Source organism: Petaurus breviceps, unplaced genomic scaffold, assembly GCF_028583685.1.
Source record: "Petaurus breviceps papuanus isolate PSGF00001 unplaced genomic scaffold, PetGlider_PUasm1.0 90444, whole genome shotgun sequence".
Lineage (NCBI taxonomy): Eukaryota > Metazoa > Chordata > Mammalia > Diprotodontia > Petauridae > Petaurus > Petaurus breviceps.
In genome coordinates, this window is record NW_027187256.1 from 1077068 (window position 1) to 1083546 (window position 6479).

At 38.2% G+C, this 6479-nt stretch overlaps 1 pseudogene; it reads right to left on the minus strand.

Annotated features, from left to right (window-relative positions):
* Positions 1–1110: 1110 nt before the first annotated feature.
* The window catches only part of LOC138177709 (RCC1 and BTB domain-containing protein 1 pseudogene), a 14346-nt pseudogene continuing 8977 nt past the window's right edge, over positions 1111–6479 (minus strand).

A 6479-nucleotide genomic window follows, 5' to 3' on the forward strand; every position in this document is an offset into this window, starting at 1 on the left:
CCCTTTCCTTAGGCCATGCACTTACCTATGCATTTACTGAACTGAGAAGGAAAATTAATCATTACACCTGGTGGCTGGGAAAGCAAGAGGATTTCTTAAAGAACAGAGGACGTAATTATTTTCTTTATAAGTCCACATATTTACATTAGAAACTAAAAACAATTAAGTGTAAATATGCACCACTTCAATAAGGTAAAAATGTTATACAAAATCTGAAGGCCCTAAAGAGAGGAGGGGAAGATGGTAGCCCTAGTTTATATAGGACTTAATAATAAGACTAATTAATACCTTCTGTCTTCAAAAATTAGTCTCATCCATCAGTTCAAAGTTAGTTCAAAAGTTACCATGCTCTGTATGTTTAAATATTAAGAGATTTTATAATCCTTGTCATATACCTTTATAAGTTTACATTTTATATATGTCTTGTAGAGTACTGACTGCATAGTTTCCTTTAAGCACTTATAGAAACACATTTTTTTTTCATATACTAGACAGGGAAAACACAAGTATGATGGCACAGACACGAAAGCTTGAGCAACCTAAATTGTTCGTTCATAGTTATCCCACTGGATTCACAACTCATGTAGCACTTCAACCAAAGATCTGTTACCTGTTAGCCCACAGGAGTTAAAGAGATCCAGAAGTCCTGTATGCATGAAAAATTCTAACATTTTGTAAAATGTCTCTAAGCCTGGTGCCCAAGGGTTAATGCTTTGTAAAGCAAACCAGTGGCTTCCTAGCTCTAAACTTCACTCTTCAGGCAAGGCTTCTCTTTGGAACTGAAGCAAGTACTTTTATCCCTTTCCAACCAAAATGGGAGAAAAAGTCGCCCTTTAAAACCATGCAAGTCTGGCAATAGGAGTTAGTCAAAAGGGTAGAAAGAAAACAGTACATTCTTCATGAATTTCTATGCAGAGATTTCTCTCTGGAATAAAATACAGTTTGGTTGAGTGTTTTGCTTTGTTTTGCTTTGTTTTTTACCTGCAGAATTACATCAGCCTGTAGGGCACATAGTGGGCAAATTAGCATAATGCCATAAAGAACACACACACACACACACACACACACACACACACACACACACACACACCCTTCACATTCATACATACAGCTCACAGTTATATCCTTCAGTTCTTAAAGGCTCCACATTTACTGGCCTTAGGGCCATCAATTTGCCAAAATGCTGCAGTCTGTGTAACTTCTGTCAAACAATTGATGCAAAACTTAAAGCAGAATTCTTCTAAATCCTCAGCATCGTATCTGACTGCGGCAGAGAGCAATGAAAAGGTTTTCTCCACAGTAATCCCTCTCTTGATGATACGCTGACAAAGTTTTTTCAATCTGTTTTCACAGTAAGATGTAGTCAAATCTAAAAGACCTATAGCATTTTCAGGTGGCAAGTCAACTATGTCTGTGTAAAGGTACTGGAGAAAGGCACGGTAAGGTACACTGGGTAAGAAAACTGATCTATTTCTATCACCTCTTTCATGTCCTCATTCCAGTAAGACTGGAATATATTTCCAAAATGTTTGCACCAGATATTTAAAATAGCTTTATAGATATAAATGTATTTTCCATCCTCTCTGATCTTCAGATCTGCGGTGTCTGGACCATTAAACTCTTTCTTCAGTGACTCTACAACTGTTAGAAAGTCTTCATGCTCTACAGAGGGACGGCTCCCTCCCAGGAGAGGCAAAGCATTCCAACACATCATCTGCACAGAAGTGGGAGAGTTGAGTAAGAATCACTGACTGAACTTGACACTGGCCCCACATATACACATGGCCCCCCTAGGTCTTGGCAGCAGAAGTGTGGGAAGAATGACAAGCTGCGATCTCCACCACCCTTTCTTTTTCCACCATCATCTGTGCTGGGCTTAGCAGGTTACTTTTATTGCCAGTGCCTAGCTGCCCATAAGTATTAGCTCCCCAGGCATACAGCAAGCCCTCGTCTGTTAGTGCGTGCATAGCTGCAGACAATCTGAAGAACACACACACTCTGTAAAGCTGCCACTCTGCGAGGAGTCAGCTGATTGCCATTATTTCCCAGACCTAACTGACCATTGACGTTTTAACCCCAGTCACACACCCCACCATTGTCTAATGTGGCATGTGGTCTGGCCACATGCTATGCTGACAACTCTCTTTATGTGTAAACAATCTGTGACCTTCCTAGGACTTGGTTGATTTGCTGTAGACCCAGACCCCACTTGACTGCAGTTATTATAACCCCAAGCATAAACCTCTTCATCACCTGCTAGAGCCATGGGATGATGTAAACCACAAGCAATTTCAACCACTTGCTTGAACAAGAGATTGGCACAAACTTGAATTGGAGCGATTCCTTGATTGGTTGCCTCTTTCCCAAGTTGGCTATATCCATTGTGACCCCAGGCATAAACCACTCCATCTTCAGTGCTAAGAAGCATATGTGATGCGCTTCCATAACTAAGGCTCTTAATCTTTATTACACGTAATGCCTCTAGCTTTTGGGGGACAATGGTGCTCTGATTATCCCCAGTGCCCAGACAGTTCCTACAGCTCAATCCAAATACAAACACCTCATCATTATGGGTAATGTAGATAGCTTCACTAGCCCATGTGCCAAAGACACATGCTTTCCAAATAGAAGCAATCTCCTGAGGTGAGAGAAGGGTAAATACTGGCCACTTTTCTATATCTACTCTACCATGACTCTCGGTACAAGCAGCTCCTACAAATAAACTGGTATCTCTGCTGGAGACTAGCAGCCCAAGTGGGCTGTTCTAGCCCCGGCTCCCAGCCACAAGACAAAGCACACTCCTCCGGGGGACTGGGGGTGGAGAGCTAGCTCAGCGACCAGAGGCAGCAGCTTTGGAAGGGCCCCACATTATCTTTTAAAATAGATTTTATTAATTGCTTTTATTTGCATTATCTACATTTTTCCTTGTAGTTTTCCTCCTACATCATCCCAGAGAACCATATGTTTAATAAAGAAAAAAAATAATAACTAGCATTTGTGTAGCACCTACTGTGCTGGAGACTATGCTAAGTGCTTTACAAACATTATTTCATTTGTTCTAGACAACAACCCTGGGAGGCAGATGGTATTATTGTCTACATTTCACAGTTGAGAAATCTGAGGCAGACAGAGGGTAAGTAATATTCTCAGGGTCACACGGCTAAGTATCCAAGACAGGATTTTAATTCAGGCCTTTCTGACTGCAGATCTAGTGATCTCTCTACAATGCCACCCAAACTGCCTTCTAACCAAAACTAAACAGCAATTTTAGAAAGTCTAATGTTATATACATTGTTCCATCACCCTAGACCCCTCCTTTGCAAAGAAGTGGAAAGAGATGTCTTTTCAGATCTTTAATTTGGGGACAAACTTAATCATCATAACTTCACAGTTCTTAATTTCCATTATTTTTGGATCATTTACAGAATTGTAATCATTACGTATATTGCTTTCCTGATTCAACTCACTTCATTCTGAATCAGTTCATATCAATGTTTCCTTTCTTTATATTCATCATATTTATTGTTTCATATAGCTCTTTTATTGTTTTGTGTGGAAGATAATGTTCCATTGTATTTATGTATCACAATTTGTTCTTTCATTTCCCATTTTATGGGTTTCTACTCTATTTCAAGTTGTTTCCTACCACTAAAAGTACTACCATAAATATGTTGGAGTTTTTACTTTGTTCTTGACTTTCTGAGAGGTATATTCCTGGCAGTAGAATATCTGGGTTAGAGTACATGGACATTTTAATCACTTTCTTTGCATAATTGGAAACTTTTACAGTATGGTTGTATCAATTCACAGCTCCACTAATAAAAAACTTGGTGTTCCTCTCTTTTCTTTCAACATTGATTATTTTCATCTATTGTAATTTTTTCCCCAAATTGATAGTGTGGTGTAAAACCTCATTGTTGTTTTTTTTTTATATGTATTTCTCTTAGTTATGCTTTGGAGCATTTTCCTTAACTAATTTAATAACTTCTACATGGGAAGATGGTAGTTCCATCCAAGAGAGTTGAAGTCTTTGATGCTGTTGTTTTTCCTCTGGTAATAAAATGCTATCTGATGACTGCTAATTAATTTAGATACCAAGAGTATTACAGAAACAAGCAGTTTTCATACAGACCTTGTTTTGAGAAGTAGGCATGATTTGTGGGCCAAAATATGTGGCTCACAGTATATACCATCTAGCTGAATAGCGGGACTAGGAAAATAAAGCTAAGAGCAGAGTCTTGCATATATTCAGTACTTCAATGTTCCTTGACAAGTGTGACCCAGAGGAGAGCTGACAAAATATGCTTACCTCTCAGAAGTGTGCTGTAACACTTCCGTTGTGTAACAACCAGCTGACTTTTGGGAGGAAAACACTGTACAGGCTACACATTTTTAATCTTGGGGCAGCTAGTTGGCTCGGTGAATAGAGTGCCGGCCCTGGAGTCAGGAGACCCTGAGCTCAAATCTGGCCTCAGACACTTAAAGCAAATGCTAGCTGTGTGACCTTGGTCAAGTCACTTAACCCCAATTTCCCCCCAAAAAGCAAAAATCAAAACAAAACACATTTTTTATCTTAATCTGTATAATTGACAATGTCTCCATTACTTTCTCAAGTCTAGACATTCAACAAAATGACAAATTAAGCCCTGGTTTGTAGTGGTTGCCAGTTTTCTAGGTATAAATGCTTGGCACTTAAACTTTAACAATTGACTTTCAAGAGTCAGTTTGGGTGCACACTGCTTCTATCTTCCTTTCTTACAAAGGTGGGAGTGACTAGAAATGTGGGATATCACAAATACTGTCATACATGATTGATACATTGTTTGACTTTGCTGAATTTTTTCCTCTTTCTTTTTAATATTTATTTCAAGACATTTTTTTTTCTGGGTAGGGAAGGGATATCATTCAGAAATGAGAGTGGTAGAAAGAAATCAACGCAAATAAGGTAAAATACTTTTATTAAAGAAATTATTAAACAAAAGTCATTTGAATTTAACATATATTCTGCCTTTGGAAATACTTAATTCTTTTGTCTCTGTTCCTTTATGGTGGTGGCTGCTTAACATTTGCATGATGCTACCTAAGAATTTTCAGAATTTTTTTTGGTTGCTTAAAATATTTTATATCTTATCTGAAAGTTTTGGTTTATGGCTGATATTCTTGGGAGTTTTCATATTGGGATTTCTTTAAAGAAAATTATTGGTGAATTCCTTAGAGTTTCACTTTACTGTCTGGTTCTAATATATTTGTAAGCATTGATGAAACATGATGTCCAGTCTTTTTTTTTCTGGTCATGTCTTACTGATAATCCTTAAATTAACTATCCTATAGTTGTTTTAAAGTTCAGTTGGTTTTTTATATATCTTGCATTTTCTTCCATTTTTCAGTCTTTTGACTTTGTTTTAGTATGTCTTATTGTTTCATGGGGTTCACTCTGATTTTCAGGGAGTCTGTTACTTGGGTAGTTTTGTACCTCTTGTACTAAACTGTTAAATCTTCCAAGTCTTTCCCCCAAGCTTTAATTTCTTTTCCAATTCTTTCCACCTTTACTCTCATTTAATTTATTATCTAATTTAAAAAAGAAAAAAAAAACTCTTGCTTTATTTTTCTTTCAGGAATTCTCATTGAACTTAAGTTCAAGCTGAGTTTTTCTTTGAGGCTTGCTGTAGATATTTTGGAGTTATTGTCTTTTGGGTTAGTGTTTTGGTCTTCTCTGTCACCATAATATGGTTGTAGTATTTCTTTTTGTTTCCTCGTTCTTTCAAAATTAAATTTGGATTTGGGGTCACCTCTTACATGTATGTTCTCTCCTCTGTCCACACTGACTCCAATTCCTGCTCTCTCCACAGAGTCAGACTCATCCCTCTTGGATATGGGATTGTTTTTAGGGATTCTGAATAATCTCTTCCTTACTAACCCTATTCCCAGTCACCACAGTCTTTTGCCTGTTTCCTTTTGCTCACGTAGGCTGGAGAAGTTTTTTTCCTACTTTTTGGATTTCCTCATCCTTCTTTGGCCTGGTGTTCTGACTAGGTCTTTCTCAGAGTAGTTGTGGGGAAGATGTCAGCTGTCCTGCTGCTTTTTCCTCTGCATCATCACTGGTCTCTTCTCTAGTTCTAATTAATTGAATTGACAGTGGGAAGAAGATTCTCAATGTTTTCTTTTGCGGGATTAGAGGACGCCGACAATAGCAACAATGAGAGCCACAAACCCCATGTGGAGTGAGGCATGGTAAAAATGCAGCAATGCAATGCAACACTGGAGACAAAAAGTTGCTAGTGAAGAGTAATGAAGCACAGGGTAGTGAAGCAAAAACATGAAAATAAAACATTCCACCTTTCTGATGCCACACCCAGGGGTATCACAGAATTTCAGGGTTGGAATAGACTCCTATTCCACCATATATAGGTATAAAAATCTTCAGGAAAGGGGAGAGAGAGAGAGAGAGAGAGAGAGAGAGAGAGAGAGAGAGAGAGAGA